We start from the raw sequence: 20,869 nt of genomic DNA, 5'->3' as shown, positions 1-20,869 counted from the left end.
ACAACTATGAGAAAATTTCAGCCCTTCTCAATGATTAAACTACATACCATCAGTTTTCTTGTATGTTACTGGGTCTCCAAACATTTAGTGCATTAGACATTATGCTTTTGGGCTACGTTAATCTCATCAGACTCTTCTAAGATCCTATGTTAAATGCCCACCCTTTGGTGCATGCTTTCCCATGGTGTATTAGCAATAACATATAAAAGATAATTACTTCTCCACCAGAATTCCCAAGACCATTTCTTTCGGGTTTACTGATCATCTCACTCAAATATCTGTGACAAAAGTCAACTTCTTTCAGTCAGAGAAGAAGCATGACGTTGGGCTATTTTGTTCGCAGTTTCAATTGTTAATTGCCAGCTCTATCTATGGCATAATTATAAGTGTCTGCTGTTTACACTGTTTAAATGAACTGAAACCCAGCAATAAAAACTTAAGCACATTTGCAGAAGAGTTACACAAGAAACCTACACATCTGTGATAACTTTATATTTAGTGTGGGTTAATAGCCCTTGCAGGAGGTGATTTAGGAGATATGACCAGAATCTGTACAGATATTATATTATAGGTTTATTTTCAATAAATCAAGGAATGTTTTAGACCAGAACATGACAGGCATATACAATATATTCTATACTGCCCATCAAGATGTCTCTAAGTCTTGAAACCATTGACTTCTTTGCACTTAGTCTGGGATCAGCTGGTTCTGTAGGAGGTGGCGCTGGTGACAGCAAGAGACTCTAGAATCAGTACAGATATTAAACCTGAGTACCGCCTGGTTCTTCTTATGCAGAACGGGTGGGGACATGCATGGAAGACAGACATTGGGCTAATGTGAGGATGAGGTCTAACACAGAATGGACGGATAAAATTGCAAGATCCCAAACCTGATTCAAATGGCAGCCCTCAGGGTCCTCTTATCCTCTTTTCTGTTCATGTTCTTGCATGTTCCCATGTTTTTAATTTCCACCTTTGTGATTATTGCCAACTTTAGGTCTCTAAGTATCCAATCTCTCTTATGCCGCTGTTTCTGAGACTCCTCATAGATGTTCTGCCACCAAGAAGCTTAACTTAAGAATTTCTTATATACTTTCCTCCTGCTCACTTTCTTCTTTCTAGCTTCCCTGTCATCCAGGGTGCAGAAATACTATGTTGGTGAGTATAACACAAATGCATTGGGTACCATTGAAAGAAAAGATGGGCGAGGTAATATTTTATTGGGCCATCTTCTGCAGGTGAGAGAGACAAGCTTTCAAACTACACAGCACTCTTCAGGTCTTGTCCCTCGTGTCTCTAATAGCCTGGGACTAACACAGTTCCAACAACACTGCATACAATAGTGGATATTACTGACAGCTGCGTTAGTTCTGCAGCCTTTGTAATCTCACTATTATGATAGTGCCTAGTAGGGTCCAAATGAAAATTATGAACCATTGTGCTGGGCACTGTAGAAACCGAATAAGAAGCAGCTTCTGCCCTAAACAGTTTACAGTCTAAATAAAAATGACAAATACAGGAAAGGGACAGAAAATACAAGCAGAGTGAGCAATTCAATAGCGACAAATGTCATGGTCATTCCACTCATTTTAATCCTTTCTACGATGTTAGGTTAACAGAGGACTAGCTAAGTGGAAAGGAGGGGAGTGAAGTAAACAGCCACAAGCAAGATAATACTGAGGAAAATTTCAGGAGGTCTGATGGCATCATCAGTGTCCACTGGGCTTGGCTTCAACTGCCAGCTTCAGTCTCTGGCTGGGACCTCCCTGCAGTTCTTTTCCCCTAAGTCCACATGGCTGGGGAGAGGAGGACACCAGATGGCTCCCAGTGCCAGTAGTGTGGGGTGTCCCCCATGGAGAATTCTCGGTCCAGGAATGCTGTGGGGAATCATGGAGACTGGCTCTTTTCTTCTTGTACCTTCTGTTATGCTACCATCTACGCTGTGAACAGTCCCCACTTTTGTTATCTCCTCTCTCTACTTAAAAAGAATTACTGTCCAGAGATACCATACTCAAGGACTTTTTTCTGATTAGCCAATATCCCATGGTGAGCATTTCTCTTCCCAGGACTCATTGAAACCACACATTGGCAGGCAGGACCCATACTTCTGCAGCACTGTACTAATTGATATTTATAGCTAATAAAACTAGTTTCACTGATATAGATGCTATTTTACAGTCAACAGGGCGGTTAACACTTCAACAATGGATTAAAAGACTGCTTCTAACTTCATACAACCGCAAATGTCTTCCTAGAAGAAGCAACCATGCTGCAGAACAATCTCATCATGTGTAAAATTGCCCTCCAGTGTACAAAACCTCCAGCAGTCAGATGTGTCTAGAGCAGTGGTTCTCAAACGCATTTGAGCAGGTCCCCCTTCTTTGTGTCTGTAGTCATTTACACCCCCTCCACACACAAGTACACATACCGCGATCCAGCTCTGAAGGCAGAGCAGAGTTCAGCGGCTGCTGGCCTGGCACCCAGCTCTGAAGGCAGTGTCATGCCAGCAGCAGCAGCACAGAAGTAAGGGAGGCAATGTGAAAAGTGATATTTGTCAATATCACTTTTCACAACAGAGTTAGTGCCCCATTGCCTCCCTTACTTCTGTGCTGCTTCTGCCATCCTGGGGCTGACTGACGGAACCCCACCACCTCCAGGTGAGGGATTTGGGGCGAGAGAGGAGAGCCCGAGCCTGGGCTGGCTTCTGCTGAGGGACTGGGGTGCCGGGGGGAAGGACAGCCAAAGCCCAAGTGGCAGGGCTCCGGCTGTCATCTATGGGGCAGCAGGGCTCTGGCTGCCTCCTTTATCCCCGCCTCCTGGGTGTGCACGGCCCTTCTGAACAAGCCTCAGCCGCCTCAGCCACCTCAGCTCTTAAAACATTAAAAAAATCACACAGCTTGCACCTCCCTTGACACATTTCCGCACCCACAGGTGCCGACTTTCCAATGTGCGAGGCGGTGCTCGACCTGCAGCTCTGCCCCAGGCCCGGCCCCCACTCCACCCCTTCCCCAAAGGCCCTGACCCTGTCCCGCCGCTTCCCGCTCCATTCTGCCCCCTCCCCCGAGCGTGCCGCACCCTCGCTCCTCCCCCACTCCCCCTCCAAGCCTCCTGCACACTGCAAAACAGCTGATCGCGGCAGGCGGGAGGTGTGGGGAGTGAGGGGGAAGCGTTGATTGGTGGGGCCTGCCGGCAGGCAGGAAGCACTGGGGGGAAGAGGGGAACTGATAGGGGAGTTGCTGGTGGCTGCTCAGCACCCACCACTTTTTCCCCATGGGTGCACCAGCCCCAGAGCACCCATGGAGTCGATGCCTATGCCCATGCCTCCCTTAGGAGGCCCGCCCTATAGTTTGAGAACCACTGGTCTAGAGATACACTCATCCCCTGGTGGAGATATCCATGGCTTCACTTCTCAGGCTACAATAACAGTATCTTAGAGAGGGAAGTAAGCAAGATTTACTGGTGGGTTTTGTTTGTTTGTTTCTCTTCTGACGTAGTGATAGACAGTGCTTTTCTTTAAAGGTATGATCTGTGCCTGTCAGTTTTCCCTGCGGTTCAGGATGTAGACTTATAATACGGTGGAAGCCTAACAATCCTGTGATCAGGAAACTGGATGTATTGAAACACCTGCTCAGCTTGCTGACCCCAAAAGAGCTTTCATTTGTCTGCACTATAGAGGCAACTCTCTTATAGAAGGCCCAGTTAGATTCTATCTTCTTGCCTGACAACAAAACTGACAAACTCTTGCTGCAGAATCTCCACTACCTAGTGTTCTGTAAGAGACAAATCCTAGCTTGGTTTTCAGGTGTTCTGGCTGACTTTATAGTGCTGCCAGTAGCCATCAGCTTTATGAGTCATAAATCTAGCAAAGTCCCATTGAGTCTGAGGGAGCATAAATAAGGAGCTTTGTGATATTCTGAATTCCTTTTTCTTCCTATATCAGCATCTTAAAAGATTTACCACATGGAATCTGTGGATGATCTGCTATAAATGAACTCTGTGAAACAACCAGTTAAGTGACTTGCATAAAAGTAAATTCCATTTTATACTGACGAATGCAGTAGCAGAGAGGCATGAGTACTACTGAGCATCAGCACTTAAAACTGATGTGCATAGGCAAGTATCCGATGTACCCTTCCCCATTTACCAGGTGACTTCTTGCATTGATCAAGTGGCTAAGGTGTGTGGGTGATAATAAAATTTTCTCTCTATTTTTCAGGTCAGATGTTGCCAGCTGCCAGGATATTGATGAAATCATAGAATATCAGGTTTGGAAAGGACCTCAGGAGGTCATCTAGTCCAACCCCCTGCTCAAAGCAGGACCAATCCCCAGCCAGATTTTTACCCCAGTTCCCTAAGTGGCCCCCTCAAGGATTGAACTCACAACCCTGGGTTTAACAGGCCAATGCTCAAACCACTGAGTTATCCCTCCCCCCTTACTTACCAGAAGCTTGCTGCTTTTCTCCTCCCTCCCTGCATTCCTTACCTCAACAAAGACCCTGTCTTGTGAAGTATTAATTGATGAATCACAAAGCAAAGCAAAGCAAATGGCTCTCATTGGCCACTTCCCAGTAGGCTTCTAGCTATACTATGCTACAGAGCTCCAAACTTGGGCAACAAACACGTCAAGAAGGAAGAGTTCACTGAAATGAATGGACTGATCTTGGCCACTATAAGCAGGCTGTGTGAGAATCTGGCTTGTAAACATATGATGGTCAAAGGTTGTATCAGACTTGGTATGGGAACAGGGGAATTGAATGGAATCTAGATAGCATGGACACTGTATGGAAACTTGGTCCCAATTGTTTGTTTGTTTTTAAGCTGGTGAAATCTGCAAGCCTCTTTGTATCCGAAATATTGTAACTGTACTAGCGAACACATAGCCACCTCTTCCTCTCAAACTAAACACCCAAATTCTCTAGGTGAGAGCTGTAACAGACTCGTGCCCTCTATGGATCACATTCCGCAAAGGGGGACATGAGTAAGTTATATATTCACCTATCTTACTATGCAACAATCTGCCTGTACACTAGTTGCTAAGTATTTCAGAGCTGCTAAGCATTTGCAGCTCTCATTGATTTCACTGGGAGTTTTAGGAGCTGTAAATCAGGCCGAATATTTGCATGAACACATATAATACCATACAATATAGTATGCTGGAAACTCAAAAAGCAAGCCAGCCAAGAATACAGGAAAGGGCACAAGAATCTATATATGTGTGGATTATCCATTTTTTAAGTTTGTTTTTATTATTAATTAATAATTATTATTATTTCAAAACCAAAGACAATAGGAATAAGCAAAAGAAGTCTGAAGTCTGCACATAAAAGATACAACCACACAAGTTTTAAAAAGCTATTCAGTGTAACAGACATCCTCATTCTTTAGATGATATAACAATGAACAACAGAGAAATGGAACAGTGATTTGATGGAACTAAAGTTCAGGGAATTGTGGGGAAGTATTTCTCTGTGGCCACCTAGCACTATATAAGGTTAGCCTTCCTTGTGAAGAGGATTGTTCATGAGGACCTAGTGCAAGGTGGCTGATGCTGGAGTTTTTGTAGGTTGGTAAGAGATTTTTCCTTTTTTGTGTGTTTTAAATGTTTCCTGGCTCTTTAGTTAGTGTTGTGTGTAGTTTGATGGTATCTTTATACACACACACACAAAATGCACAATGGAACTGGGTAGGGGTTTTTGTTTGTTTTGTTTTTTGCTAATAATTGGTATAATTGAAACAAAGTTTTAAAAACAAAAATATTGTTTCTTCCTGAATGGCCTTGTAGATTAAAAGGAGAAGAAACTTAGATTACTGTAGGCTGTACTTTATAAAGATAAACTTTGGGTTAGCTTGTTTCTCTAAGATTGTATGGCAAATATGTAGGATAAGGGGCTGTCAGAGTAATATATGTAATGACAGGACATGTTACTATAACTCACATCTTTGGCTGTGATCAGTTGAGTAACTTTGTAAAGTAACATGCTTTGTTTATGTGAACAAATAATTGTGTCTGGTGCCATGAGCTAGCCTTTCCTATGGGAGAAAATCTAAATTCTCTCCATCTGTAGTCACAATATAATTCACAGTCTTTGACTTGAGAGCTATCTCTTCTGTGGTCAGTGAAATTATAAAACCTAGTTTAGTTTGTTGGTTGAGCGGTTGATGATAACAGAAAGAAAACTACTTCTGATTTGATAAAGTGGCTCTGAATAACATGACAAACATGGAGTTGAACTTTAAAGGGCTAGAACAGGGGTAGGCAACCTGTGGCACATGAGCTGATTTTCAGTGGCACTCACACTGCCTGGGTCCTGGCCACCGGTCAGGGGGGCTCTGCATTTTAATTTAATTTTAAATGAAGCTTCTTAAACATTTTAAAACCTTATTTACTTTACATACAACAATAGTTTGGTTACATATTTATAGACTTATAGAAAGAGACCTTCTAAAAACATTACAATGTATTACTGGCAAACGAAACCTTAAATTAGAGTGAATAAATGAAGACTTGGCACACCACTTCTGAAAGTTTGCCGACCCCTGGGCTAGAATGTGTGGACACCTGTTGGTCAGTGGCAGTAAAGTTCTGTCTGTAATTTTAGTCACTTGAATGCTAACTGTAAAGATAATTACCTGCTTCCTCTGTCTGGTACTACTGAAATAAGGAAATGCAGCAGTAGTTGTCCAATCATCCTTAGCAAGTGGGCTTCTATTAACTGGCATGGTATAGTATTGGGTAACATGTTTGCTTAGAGTTATATGGGCTAAGTAGCTAAAATGCATGGCTGCTTATGTTGATCCTTCTGTCTTTACAGCTGAGCTGCTTTTTGGTGGTCGCTAGAATATTCCTGACACAGACAGAAGCCAAGCAGCCTTTTCTGTACCTCTTGGTACTGCTGTGAAGAAGAGGAGCATTTTGTTCCTAACTATAGTGCTGTTCCAGTGCCCCAACCATGGGAGGCAAACTTGGCAAGAAGGGGATCAGGGCAACTGAAGAGACAGCTGAAGATCATAAGGATGAGGGAGAAGTTGCAGAAGTGACACCAAAAGATACAGGAGAGGCCCAGGCTGCAACAGGGTCCATAGACCTAGAGTGTGGCAAAGAGTCCCAGATTGAAGACCAGGAAAGCAGGGGAGACTCTACAGAGTGCAAGGAATCGGAGGCAAGTACAAATGCAAAACCAGAGGTGCAGCAGCACACTGAAGAGGAGCTGGTGGCTTCTGCTGCTTGCCTTGAGGCTGATCTACCCCTTCCTCAAGAATTCACTATTCCTAAAGTAGAGGAGAGCAGAGATCAAAGCAAGGCTGAAGAGAGCAACTTCTGAAGCCCAAGGAATCAAGTGTGGAGAGACTCCAGCTTCAGGCAAGATTTGTTTGAAATAACAGCTTTTTTTCCCCCTCATCAGACCCTGTAACCAAAGTATTTGACTTCATTCCTGTAGACTTGGGGCCTGCAATCCAGCAGAACTCAATCCATTTGAGAACTCACTGTAGCAGAGCCAGAGTGAAATGCATAGCTGGAGCTCTAACACTTAAAATAATATGTCTGTGAGCTGTACTTTGTGCATTCATAGTTCTGACCTCAAGCCACATGTCTTCCTAAGGAGAATAGCTTGTGCAATGGGGAAAGAAGTTAAGGTAACTCATGGTGCACAATGCAGTCGGTTAACTATTTAAATGAAGTCCCAGCTTAAACTACAGCTTCTCTGGTGTCTGAACTGCTGAGAATGTATTTCTGTTATGATGGAGGATTGGAATGATGCACTTGAATTTACCCTTTGAGATGATCCCATTAATATTTAACAGTAGTCTGATGGGGATTATAGCATTATTTTAAGACCAATGTAAACCAGTGGCTGAATGGGGAGGGGGTTTCTTTAGTGAACCTTACTTAAATAAGCTAATTTTCCTTTTGAAAACCAACATAATTCAACTTTTCTTCATGGTGTTCCCATGAGTTAGCATGTAGCTGTGCTTGACTGAATCTTGCGTCATTCTGTTAACCGGTCTGTTCATGAAAATTTAGGCTCTAGTTTATGGGATTTAAATGGTCAATAACTGAGCATAATGTACAATGGGTGTATTGAAGCTATGCACCTGTAAATAGTGCAACCAGACAACACTGTATTCCCTGCATGCATGTGTGTGGTGTAATGGGGCATGGAATCGTGTATTACAACCAGAAGTCACAAGATTATCTGTCTTAATGTAACTGCCAATAAATACTATTTTATGATTGCTGCAATGTATAAGGTTTCTAGATCTTCTTAACACGTCTATCTTCATCAAACAGACTTCATAGTCAGTCTGGTGTAGGACATGGTGGGCAGGAGCTAGGTGTTTCTGAACATAGATAGTAAGGGGCAACATGAGTAAGGTACTTAGGCACCTAAAGAGATAAATGGTTCAGACCAACATTTAGGCACCAGTCAGTCTCAGAACAACTGCTCAGTTGCTGCCTAACCCTGTAGGCACTTAAATTTTCACTGCTCAGCATTTGCAGAGACCCAAGTTCTGATGCCACCCCAAAGCTAACAAGCTGGAGCCATACGGCAAGTCAAATTCCTGGTGGCCTCCAAGTGGGATTCTCAAACTAGGTGTCTCCCTGCCTGTCTTGCCATTGGGGCTTAATTCTGTAGGTGCTCTGACAGCATTCCCCACAAGAGCCAGGGTGCAAGAGGTTTCTGTACTAGAATATCCAATATCCCAGTGGCTAGGGCATTCTCCTGGGATGTGGGAGACCTGCTTTGAATCTATACTCTGCCTGATTTGGAGCAGAGATTGAACATAGGTCTCCCTCTGGCCCAAGGAATACTTAAGTACTTCCACAAAGTAAAACAGCTCCAAGAGATTGAGTATTCTGGGGTGGGACTTGCAATCGCCTTGTGTTTAGGGCACTCCCTGGAGGGTGGGGATCTGGGCTCAAATCCCTCTTCCATATCAAGCAGAGTGGGAATTCAAAGCTGGGTGTGTCTCATCCCAGATGAGTGCCCTGACTATGGGACAGTCCAGGCTCTTTCCTTCTGGGAAAAGGGTCAACCTGCTTTACATGCTTCCCTCCATGCCTGAGAGTCCTGAGAAGAGGGAGGTGCTTCTCTCACCTGTCTTTCTGGCACCTAGGTGCTGAACTCCCATTGGTCTTGGCCTTGAGCTGTATCCTTTCCTCTGACTCTCATGCCTAGTTTATTTGGTTGCTTGCTGGCTTCTTTCATGCCTGGGAGCCTAAATGACACTGAACTTCACAAGGCAATGGGGTGTCTAGGGATTAGACATTGCAACACTACAGTACATATGTGAAACTGGCCTGAAATAACCTAAGAGCACAAATCCAATTGGTCAGAAATAGGTCAAACAGTCTACTCTTGATGAGTTTGGCTTTAAGAAATTCCATGTTTAGAATTCTGTGCCACCATAGTGCAACATCCTGTGCTTCACATCTCCTTGTACTTAAATTCAGAAGTAGGGAGGCTTCTTGTTAACTTTCATCTGTGCACAAACTGGCTTAATTAGTGCAAACCCAACTCTTCCCTCCCATTGACTGAATTGGCTCTGCAGGGCTGTGCCAGAGTAAGGTGGACTACTGTGCTTCACCAAAGCTGTAACCTCACCTCAGCGGGGAAGGGGAAGGGAGCCCACACTTCATGCTACACTAGTACTGCAAACCTTGACTTCTGCTTCCCTCACCCCCCCCAGCTCTACCTGTAAACTCCTTTGTTCCTTGGCTCTAGCTATGAGCCTTAGAAACAAGCCCAAGTGCTGCTCAGCTTATAGTTTAAGTTCATTCCTTCCCCTGATAATTGTCATTTTATGCCTACTGCCTATACCTTCCTTTCCCAGGCAGTCCTGAGGGTCACTGTTGGCTCAAATTTTGCATGAGGACTATCTCAAGGACCCTGAGTTTTAGTTCAAGCTCTGCTGCTGCCTAGCTACTGGAAACAGGTCCTTATCTTCTCTCTAGCTAAAGGTTTCTTTCTCTTCCCCCTTCTCCCCCCCTCCCCCCCCACCCCTGCTGTGGAGAGGCTGTACTGTAACCTGTTCTGTATGTCTTTCTCATAAATTGTTTTTCCAATTTACTTTTCTTTGGGTCTTTTAGGTTGTGAACTCTTCCATGGAGAGACTCCCTGTACATCTCCCAGGATGATAGAGCCCCATTCCCACTTGGGATTCTTTGGCTCTTCTATAATAAAAGTTGACTATTACTGTTTTGCAAATCACAATGTGTGCTTCATTAAACAATTTAGCTGTTTATACCAAACAATCTACAGCTGAGCTTGGAAGTGTAGTTTAGATCAACAGATGAGTTGTTGCTTATACAATAGTGCTCTGTTAATGGCACTTTAGCATGCTGATGCTCTGATTCTACCCTGCCAAAATTTCCAAAGACACCCCTACTTGGGTGAGGGGTACCCAAAGATGAAACAAGTCAGGAGAGGGACTAATTGGTTATCTGTCTACTCTCTGTTTTTGAGAAACTGCCTCAAAGTCCCCACTGAATAAGTACAAGAATCCTTGTTCAGACTCCTAGTACCTATCTCTGATCTATCACTTTTAGTCAGTAAATCTCAATGTACTTTACAAAGGAGGTCACTACAGTTACCCATTTTACAGGTGGGGAAACTGAGGCACGCAGCAGTGAAGTGACTTCCCAGTCACCCAGCAGGCCAGTTGCAGAATGAAGACAAGAAACTAGGTCTCCTGAGTCCTAGTCTAGTGCTCTAGTTTCTAGGCCACATTGCCAGAGCGTTTGCCAGTAACCTTTACGTTATGGGGCTCATTGATCTCACAAAGAGATTGGCCAAAAACTTCTAATTGGTTGTGCTTGTAGATGATGCTGAAATGCCCACACATAATAAAACTAAGGGTACCGTTGTGGCCAGTGGTGGGGTTAACACCACTTCCCCAGCTAAAGAACTCCCTCACTGATAATGGCTTACCCTACTAGAGTGGAATGCATTTTATGATACTCTTCTCACATATTTACGCTTGCCCTGTAGTGCACAGTTTTACATAAATTACAGTCACTCACAGCCCTCTTAAATGACCCTGCTGCTGTCAATGTAAAAGATGCACAATGTAATCTCTTTGATTCATTACTTACTTTACAGATCGTTTAGTAACGTATCTCTTTATCCCTGGGGTAGTTACACTTACTTCACTTACACTATCGGCTGAACTTGGCACCTACGTTTTGTGTCCCATACTCACTTTGGTCATGATCATGTGGGGTTATGCCCATTTCTTGGTGAACAACATCTCACCAATAGCTTAACTAGAATGGTGCAGTCATGCCTAGATTGAAGAAGTTATGGGTGCCCAACCAGAGGGACTAACAGGGAAGATCTGGGCCCAGGAGTTAGCAGCAAACCCACCCTGCTTTCATCCTACAGCGGTGGTTCTTGTGTCTCACAGGGCTGGGCCCAGCTCCCTGCTCCAGACATTGTGCCCTGGCACACACAGTCACATCACAGCTCAGGTTTGACCCAGCTGCCCCTCCATCATGACAGAGTGGTGGTTGGGCCATATTTGAGTGAGTGGTGCTGTGACCCCCTTGGTCACAATGCCTGACTGAAGGGTGGCCGGGCCAAAATTTGAGTGTCATGGGGGAGGAGGGCACACTGAATTGTTCTCTAGCATGGCAGATTGTCTTGAATGGTCTCTAGGAGCTAGGGTTGGGGATGGGTGGGATGAATTAGGGTTGGAGGGGAACTGGAACGGGGCTGGATTGGGACTGCAGGAATCTAGACAGGTGTTGGGAGGTTGAGGGATACTGGCCTGGAGCTGGGGGGGCAGATTTCAGAATTAGGAGGGGGTTCCTAATCTGTTCTTGCACCGGGGCCTTCAGGGGCCTTGTTACACCACTGTGCCTATCACATTGCCTGGGGGCAGTCAGAATATCGTATGGAAGGAAGTGAAATTTTCTTTCCTTCCTGAGTAAGTCTAAATGAGTTAAGGATCTCAATGAAATATGTGTGAAAAAGTGAAAGGCTTCTCTGTGAAGTAATGGGAGACTGGGTGCAGGGAAGGGTAATGGCCATTTCAGCTTTTCATTGCAGAGTGCATTCTGTGGTCAATTTCAATCATCTGCTGCTTACATTCTTTGCTTAAATTGAAGCCCAACAGCAAATACATAAAAGCATTTGAAGAAGAGTTATATAAAGGCCCTACAGAGCAACCTCTCTCCATTTAGTATGGGCATGTGATTTAGGTGAGCTCTTTAGAGACATCATAGATACTAGAGATAGGGAAGCTGATTTAGTACTTTCCTTGGCAGGCGTTAGATCTCATAGAAGGTGTGCAGATTAAAGCCAAGTACCGGCTGAGCTGACTAAAAATGCAGAGTCCTAAACCTGATTTCATATTTTGGGGGGATAGAAGTGGACAAACCAGGCCTCATATGACATTGTGCATTTCTGGGATGAGGGGTAGCGGAATCACAAAACTTGGAGACTTTTTTATGTTTGAAACTGTGATCACGTCAATATATAATGTCTCTGGAAGTTCTTATGTAATGAGTGGTTTAAAGAAGAGAGTAAAACAAACTTCAATGGTTCTGGTTGTCAATGGGCAGCAAAAAGACAGTGACCAACTTACAGAAACTTCTTCCTTACAAGCCGAATAGTCACATAGTTGAGCAGAACTTCACCACTTCTGAATGCTGAGGACATATGAAATTAAAGCGTAGCTAGGAAGCTCTTAAAAGCCCCTGTCTCACTGCTAAGCATGTTTATATTTCCAAGAAAAAAAGTGTGTCCAAATGATAAACATGAGAGAGTCCGTACTGCACAATCAGATCTTAAAAAGTGGGGAGGGGACACATCTCCAATACTCCACTTAGTAGCATCACGACAAATGGCTCCCTACAGCATTTGCTCTCTGAAGTCTCCTACTTACACTACCTTGCTGTGGCAGAACTATTCCTATGGGCTGCTGGGGTGTCAGTCTACATCAAGACACCTGTCTCATCTCAGATGGCAGCATTTTCCTGAGCTCTAATAATGCTACCAAAATAGTAATTCTAACCTGTAGCTAAGCATTTGCTCTGCATATAGCCAAATTGAAGTCTAAAATTACAAAATATCCCTTAAAACACTCTGTTAAGCTACATTCACAAAATCAGGAGTAGTACCATGAAGGAGAGCTTAGAAACATCACATAAGAGGGCGTACAAAATTTCAAATATAAAGCATACACTGGTAATAATACAACACTGGTAAGAAACTCTTGTCTTGCCAAAGAAACCACCCAGCAGCTGAAACTATGCCCAAGAGCAGTTTAAAAATGGATTTGACCACTTGGCCACATGTCTTGACTCACCTGCTTTCAGAAATAGTGTCCAGGCTTAGCTGGAGTAACAGGAGTTACTAAGGCCTGGTCAGGGGAGGGGGATCGATCTAAGTTACACAACTTCAGCTATGTGAATAACATAGCTGAAGTTGACGTACTTAGACCTACTCCCCGCGGTGTCGTCACTGCGGTGAGTCGACTGCTGCCGCTCCCCCGTCGGCTCTGCCTGCGCCTCTTGGGGCGGTGGAGTACAGGAATCGAAGGGAGAGCGCTCGGGGGGTCGATTTATTGTGTCTAGACTAGACGCTATAAATCGACCCCCGCTGGACCGATCGCTGCCCGCCAATCCGGTGGGTAGTGTAGACATACCCTTAAAGAAAGTTCTTTAAGCTAAGTAATATCCCCTAGGAATGTGTTGTATTTGAAGCCTGAGACTTGATGAAACTGCAGAGTAATAGTCCTATCTTGCTACTTTTTCATAACTAATAAACCAGTTCAGCTAGCTCAAGGGCTTCCTTTATCTGTTAGAATATCAAATTAAGAATAGTTAGTTGAGATTCTTAAAAAGGACAGTGTGTATCTCCCATCACTTCAACCTTCAGGGTCACAAAACATAAAGGTTAGTACAAAGTTGCCACATGTATAACATTGCCCTTTGGTACACAGAAAGGTATTATTACCAGTGTATGCTTCTGCTTGTGTAAATTTTCATTGCTCCATTGGAGTCAATGGAGCTCTTACAACTTACACCAGGGATCATAGTGTGTGGGAACAGTCATTCGGAGGAACTAATGTTCAGGGACTTGGGGGAAAGTGATTTTGGTGCTACACAGCCCTATTTAAATCCAGCTTGGGGACAGAGAGGTGTTGAGGGATTAATTGAAACTGTAGTGTTAAAGCCTATCATTATTTTACAGGGGCTTGGTAAGTGGGTATTTATGCGATTAATCAAATACTTCTCTAGATCTTTCATTACAGTTTTAAAAAGGGGTAAGGTATATATTTTTGGATGTGGTTCTTCTCTTGTATGTTTCTGAAGCCTGATGGTCTAATAATATGAGTGGATATATGTGGTATATAGACAATGTGAGAAAGGATCTTGGTTGTGTGGCTGGTTATCTGAAAAATGATTCTGTAAATATATAATATTGGGAGGCATATGTATTTTCTGTAATGGGAGGGGTTGCAAAGCTAATGCCTGCTCAGTTATATTGATGGTGCCCTATTGTCTTGCCAAATGGCAAACTGATTTGTACAGGGGTTGTCTGAGGCACAACTTACTCGTGTAAGTTATTTAAAAAGTTCCTCTTTGCCTGAACCAGTAGACAATTCCTCTGCCTCTCAGCTGGACTGACTTTGCAAAGATGAAATGTGAAAAGCAGTAACTTCCTTGTCACTAAAGTAGGCAGATAAGAGTCTGAATAAATACAGCTTTGTACATTTTAATAAAAAGTTGCTTTCCTTAAACTTGCTTTGCTAACCATAGCTGCCCTTACAGATGTCTTGTGCCTGAAAATGTTTTGCCTAATGTCAATGATGTAGGCTTGCTCCTGTTTGAGGTTAAGTACCATATCCTGTGCAATGACAGAACAACTCTGTATCTCAGTGTGTCTGCCATTTGGGAAGTGGTCATGTGAAACAGTACCCCAACTTGCTTAATGCAAAACTGCTATTGAGTTGGCTCTACAGAGCCAATTTAGCTGTGGGAGAGTAACCTGAGTGCATCATAAGAGCTAATTACACAGGCTTTATTGTTCATCTTGCTATGAGACAACCCCAGATTGGTTTTAAATTCTTCAGGAAGAGTTGCTAGTTTAAAGCTTAAACCTCTTAACATGTAAATCCATGAAACTAAACCTAGAGATGCATTGTATCTAATATGGAGGGGCTATCCAGATTAAATTTTGGGGGGGGGAGACTAAAGAGATTAGAGGCAGGCAGTAAACACTTTTCTATTATAGGTAACTGTCATTTTTGCAGGCCACACTGTGCTTGAAACCCCTCTTAGGTCCTCTCAAGTATATCCCTTTGGGGACAGGTTTTGCTACCTACACCTTTTACTGGGTGAAACTGTGATCCTACCCCTTTAGAGTGGATCTCTGTGCTACAGCCCTCTTACCTACTAAACATATTAACCCAACAGTGATTGACAGCTGTAAGTGCTTTTGCCCCAGGATCCCATGACAGGGGACAATTCATGCTTTTTTTTTTTTTTTTTAAGAAGTTGTTTGAGTCAATTAATTTATTTACCCAAAGATACTTAGCATGGGGTGCAAAAGGATAAAACAAAAAGGACTAAATGACTATTTCTCCCTTGCCTAAACTTTAATCTTTTTTTTTTTTTTTTTTGCAAGCCTAAGTAGCCAAACTCCATGGGTGTTAATGAATTTGTTAATATCTTGCAGGTGGGATGTTTACTGGCTACTAGGATACTTCTGGCACAGAAAGCAAGAGCCTTTCACACTCTCCTTTATTCCAGGAAAAGCCCTGCTACCCACACTGTACTAGGAGCATCAACAAGAGTGAAGCCACTTCTGAATATTTCTAGCTGGGCTGCTGTTGTAGGCCTTCAGCATGGGGTGCCAACTCAGTAAGAAGAAGGGGTTCTGTAGGATTTGTAAGAAATGTAAGGACCAGAAGGCTGAAGGAGCTGCTGAGATTAATGAGACACAGGCTGTTGCACATACCTCACAAGAGGCTTCTGAATGCACCGAGAGCCAGCCTTTCACAGGGACTAGGAAAGACATTGAGCAAACCACTGCACCTAGCTCACAGGAGACACCAGAAGACACTGAAGAAGCCCTGTCTGTTCCGCAGACTGTACAAGGCTATGAAGCCCAGACTACTGCACAGAGCACAGGAAAGGCCTCCCAGGATACTGATGCCCAGCCTGCTGCAAAGATGGAGCAAGAGACTGGAGAAGCTGAGCCTAATACAAAGATAACACAGAACAGGCAACCTATTGTACAGACCCCAAAAGATAATGAGTCCCAGCGTGCTGCAGAGATGCCAGTAAAGGGTATAGAAGTGAGTAAAACTCTGCTGGATGCAGAGATCAAGCAAGATCCTGAGGCCCAACCTGTTAAACAGGACTGGCAGCTGGCTTCATGCATCACAGAAGACTACATAGAAGATCGGCCTGCACTTGAGGCAATGCAAGAAGCTGGTAAGATGGAGATGACCGTACAGATAACAGCAGAGACTGTTGAGGTCCAACCTACTGCAGAGAACATGCAAGAGACTCCCCAATACACTGGTGAAACCCAGCCTACTCTACAGACTGCTCAAGAAAGAGAGGTCCAGCCCATATCTGAGACGGAGCAAGAGACTGCTGCGGAACAGCCTGCTGCACAGATCACTGAGGGGGCACAGGCTGCTGCATGGGATGCACTAAACACTGGTGAGGCTAAACCTATTACACAGAGCATGCAAGAGATTCCACAGCACCCTCTTGAAGCACAGTCTGCTAGAAAAAGACTGCAAGGCGCAGAGATCCAGACTTCTGCACAGGCCACGGAAGACACTGGGGAGACCCAGCCTGCTTCAGAGACTGAGGTATTACTTGCTGTAGAGTCTGAACAAGAGGCTGGGGTGACTCAGTCTGCTGGAGAGAGAACTGAAGAAACTGAGGCTTGGCCTGATGCAGACAGAGTACTAGAGTCTAGGGCCCATTCTGTTACACAGGACAGAGAGCCTGCTGCCCGGTCCCTGTCCGCTGCATGCACCACAGAAGTGACTAAGCAGGCTGAACCTGCTTTGCAGACTGCGCAAGAGGAGCAGGTCCAAACCACTGCATGTAGTACAAGAGAAAGTTGGACTGTACAAGATGCAGCTGAGGCCTACCCTGCTGCACAAACCAAAGAACAAACTGGAGCCCAGCTTGTAGCACAAGGTCCACTTGAGACACAGCAAACTCTACAGACCATAGAGGCTCCACAGGGTACTACTAAAAACATGCAGATTATGGAAGACATTGGCATGGGCCCTGCAGAACCCAAGGCTTCTCAAGAGAGTCCACTGGAACCTGTGACCATTCCTATTAAACTAACAATAGAAAAGACCCAGTTTACTGCACAGGTCACACAAGAGATGGAGACTCTACATCCTGCACAGACCACAGAATTGAAGGAGAACCAGGGTCAGCAGAATGACATGGATTCCCAGTCCCCTAGTGCTCTTACAGGATACAAGGAGAGACAGGGGAATTCTGCAGTTCTAGAGGAGGAAGATCAGGCACCTGAACTAGAGGCCACTGAGGTACCAAAACCAGAGCAGCAGCAGCTGAATGTGGAGCAACTGGCATCTCCTCTAGTAGAACTGCCAGTTTCTCATGTCCCTGAAAGTCATGTAGAAAAGTGCCAGCTTTTGGACAGCTCAGTGCCCAAAGCATGCAAGAGCAAATGGGAAGAGGAGGCTGAAAATGCTGAGACTCCCATGCCCTCAGAAACCCACGGATCTGAGGGTGAAATGGCCCTAGCATCAGACTCCACAGCTAACAGTGATACTGCACCTGCTTCAGAGGAGCCCCAACAAACAGAATTAACTGACTCCATGTCTGAGCCCTATAGTCTATGCAGAAGGACCTGTTGCACCTGAAGTTCCAGTAACTAATTGTGATTCAGCTGAATCACCAGAGTCAGAGTAAAATGGACAAACTGAACACTGATATTTAACGCCACTTCTCTCCGTTAAATTCCTGCTCTTCAACCATAATTGCCCCAAACCACTGTCCCACCCAGTAAGGCTGGGAGGCAGATACCAAGCATGCCACAGGGGAAATGCCCATAATACAGTTTCTCAGTGTCCTGTAAATTATTATGTGACTGTCCAAATTTGCAGTGCATCTTCCTGTATTTTCCACTCTTCTAATGTGGATTTGGGAGCCTGGTTTTCCATTTGGGCCAAGCCAATCAGATCCACATACACAATGGTGTGTTGTTTGTGTGGGGTATTTTTTTATAGATCCACACTTTAACATAGTCAGGGAATGCTTTTTTGTCCGCTATGTTATACTCCTATGCCATTCACTGTCTAATATCTGAATGTTGCTAACAGTTCTTGGGCTATAACTCTGCGTTTAACCCATTACTTGTAGAAGGAGAATCTGCTTTTGTCTTTATAGATAGATATATTGTATGGAAAGAATAAACTACCACTGTCAGATGCATTAAAACTATTTAACTTATTTTAGATGGTACAAATGTATTGGGGTGTCTGCACAGCTGCTATACAGTATTAGTGAATGGAGAAATCCTTTAGCAATCTCAAGTAACATTTTAATGTTTGTGACTCTCAATAAATGATGTCTTTACTGATCATTAATGCTTGTGCCTGCTTCTCAGTATCACGTTTAATATGTCTCTTGTACTTGAACATGTACATTCCTGTGACCTTTCTAATGTGATAGTTGGATAAACAGAATTAACAAATACAAACACATACTCTGTTACCAATAGAAGGGCTTTTTTTTTTCCCCCTCCTTTCTTTCTGGATTAGTTTCAGACGCTAGCTGGTTTCTTGGGCAGAAAGTGAGGAATGGGGGAGAAGGGTTGCTTTACCACTTATCTCTCTGCGGTTGACAACGTTCAACTCTGCCTCTACAAGGCACAGGTATCCTCCACATTCAGCAGTGTAACACATGCAAACACAATGTAGCTGGTTCCTAAGATGTATCAAACTACAAACAAAGTGATCCTACTCTGTCTCAGGCTTCTATCAGGAATGGGGCTGGCATCACACCTGAACACTTCATGTAGTTACTGTTACTGAATTCTGATGGCAACAAAAAGCATCTCTATGGTTCACTGCTGCAAATTTCAGTGCTAGAATATGAAAATATATTTATTAAAGCAATGACTGTTTCATCATCAGTCTAACTAGTAATGAGTGGGGCTGGGGGAAATAACTTCCATCCTGTGTGAAATTTGGACATTCCTTTTCTTCCTAAAGGGGATGAAAAGTCAACGCTTCCAGGAACAAAATCTTTAGGAAACCTTGATTGGAGAAACTTTAAAATATTCCTCTCTCTCACGCACGCACACTCCCCAAACAAAATTTCTGCATTCCTAAAGCAGAATGGTTTGGGACAGATTGATATTAAGCTCAAAGTTCCTCTGCCCTGCATTGCAGAGTACAGAGGTGTGAATTGCAGAGCACACCAAAATGTTGTGTTCTAATTGCCCCATGCGGACGTTGCTGGTGCAAACTAAAAGGTACCTAGTGCACATTAATGTTGTCCTTTTTTAAAAGAGAACTAAGTTAATGTGAACTGGGTACCTTTTGAGTTTGTGCCAGCAGTGCCCAAATGGGTTAGTTAGAATGCACCATTTAAATGTACTCTGTAATTCACAAACCTGTGGGGCACAGTATGTATGTAGCCTTAGTCTGTGGCTGAAGCTGTCATAATGCCATGTGGAAGCTGCATTTCTAGGTCCCTCATGCTTCCTCTGTAGACATAGCTTCTGAGTCAGACTACCTTGCCCAGAGAGAGTGGTCTCTCACGTTGCCAGGAAATAGATTTGCAATTTTTTGAGCAACCCTACTTGTGACCCTGTCACCTTGTTGTATTTCTAAGGCCCTACCAAATTCACGGCCATGAAAAACACGTCACGGACCATGAAATCTGGTCTGCCCCTGTGAAATCTGGTCTTTTGTATGCTTTTATCCTATACTATACAGTCTTCACAGGGGATACCTGTGTTCCTCAAATTGGGGGTCGTGACTCAAAAGGGAGTTGCAGGGGATCACAAGGTTATTTTATGGAGGGGGGGTGTTGTCACAGTAATGCCACCCTTATTTTTGTGCTGCCATCAGAGCTGGGCGGCCGGAGAGTGGCATCTCTTGGTCGGGCACCCTGCTCTGAAGGCAGCAGCCTACAAGCAGCAGTGCAGAAGGAAGGGTGGCAATACCCTGCCACCCTTCCTTCTGCGCTGCTGCCTTCAGAGCTGGGTGGCCGGAGAGTGGCGGCTGCTGACTGAGGGCCCACCAGCAGCACAGTATGGCCGTTCTTAGTTATAATGGACTTTGAGATCTTCTAATAAAAAGCAGCTATTATAGGAACTGTTTCCATAAATAACATTTTTTTATTAAACCACACCAATGTATTCTGTCTATATATAGTCAACCAATTAATTTAATCTAGCAGTTCTCAAACATTTTCACAGTGAGGACCAAATCTTAATATAGAGTGCGTCTCATAAAAATAAGCTCTCATGGACAACATTCCCCTCATGTTCACGCTCTTGGGAAAGTATTTTGTCCCAGATCCCCAAAGTTATTTAGGCTCCTAACTCCCATTGATTTCAGTAGAAGCTAGGATCCTAAATACACCTCTACCTCGATATAACACCACCCGATAGAACACGAATTCGGATATAACGCGGTAAAGCAGTGCTCGGGGGGGCGGGGGCTGCGCACTCCGGTGGATCAAAGCAAGTTCAATATAATGTGGTTTCACCTATAACGCGGTAAGATTTTTTGGCTCCCAAGGACAGCGTTATATCAAGGTAGAGGTGTATCTTTGGATCTGGGCCTTAGTGATTTCTAACTGATCCACTGGTTTCTTTAGTCCTGAGGAGCATCTTCTGTT

The sequence above is a fragment of the Terrapene carolina genome, unplaced genomic scaffold, assembly GCF_002925995.2.
Source record: "Terrapene carolina triunguis isolate 2854851 unplaced genomic scaffold, T_m_triunguis-2.0 Scaffold374, whole genome shotgun sequence".
NCBI lineage: Eukaryota > Metazoa > Chordata > Testudines > Emydidae > Terrapene > Terrapene triunguis.
The sequence above is the reverse complement of the archived record's forward strand: the minus strand, read 5'-3'. Positions refer to the sequence as shown.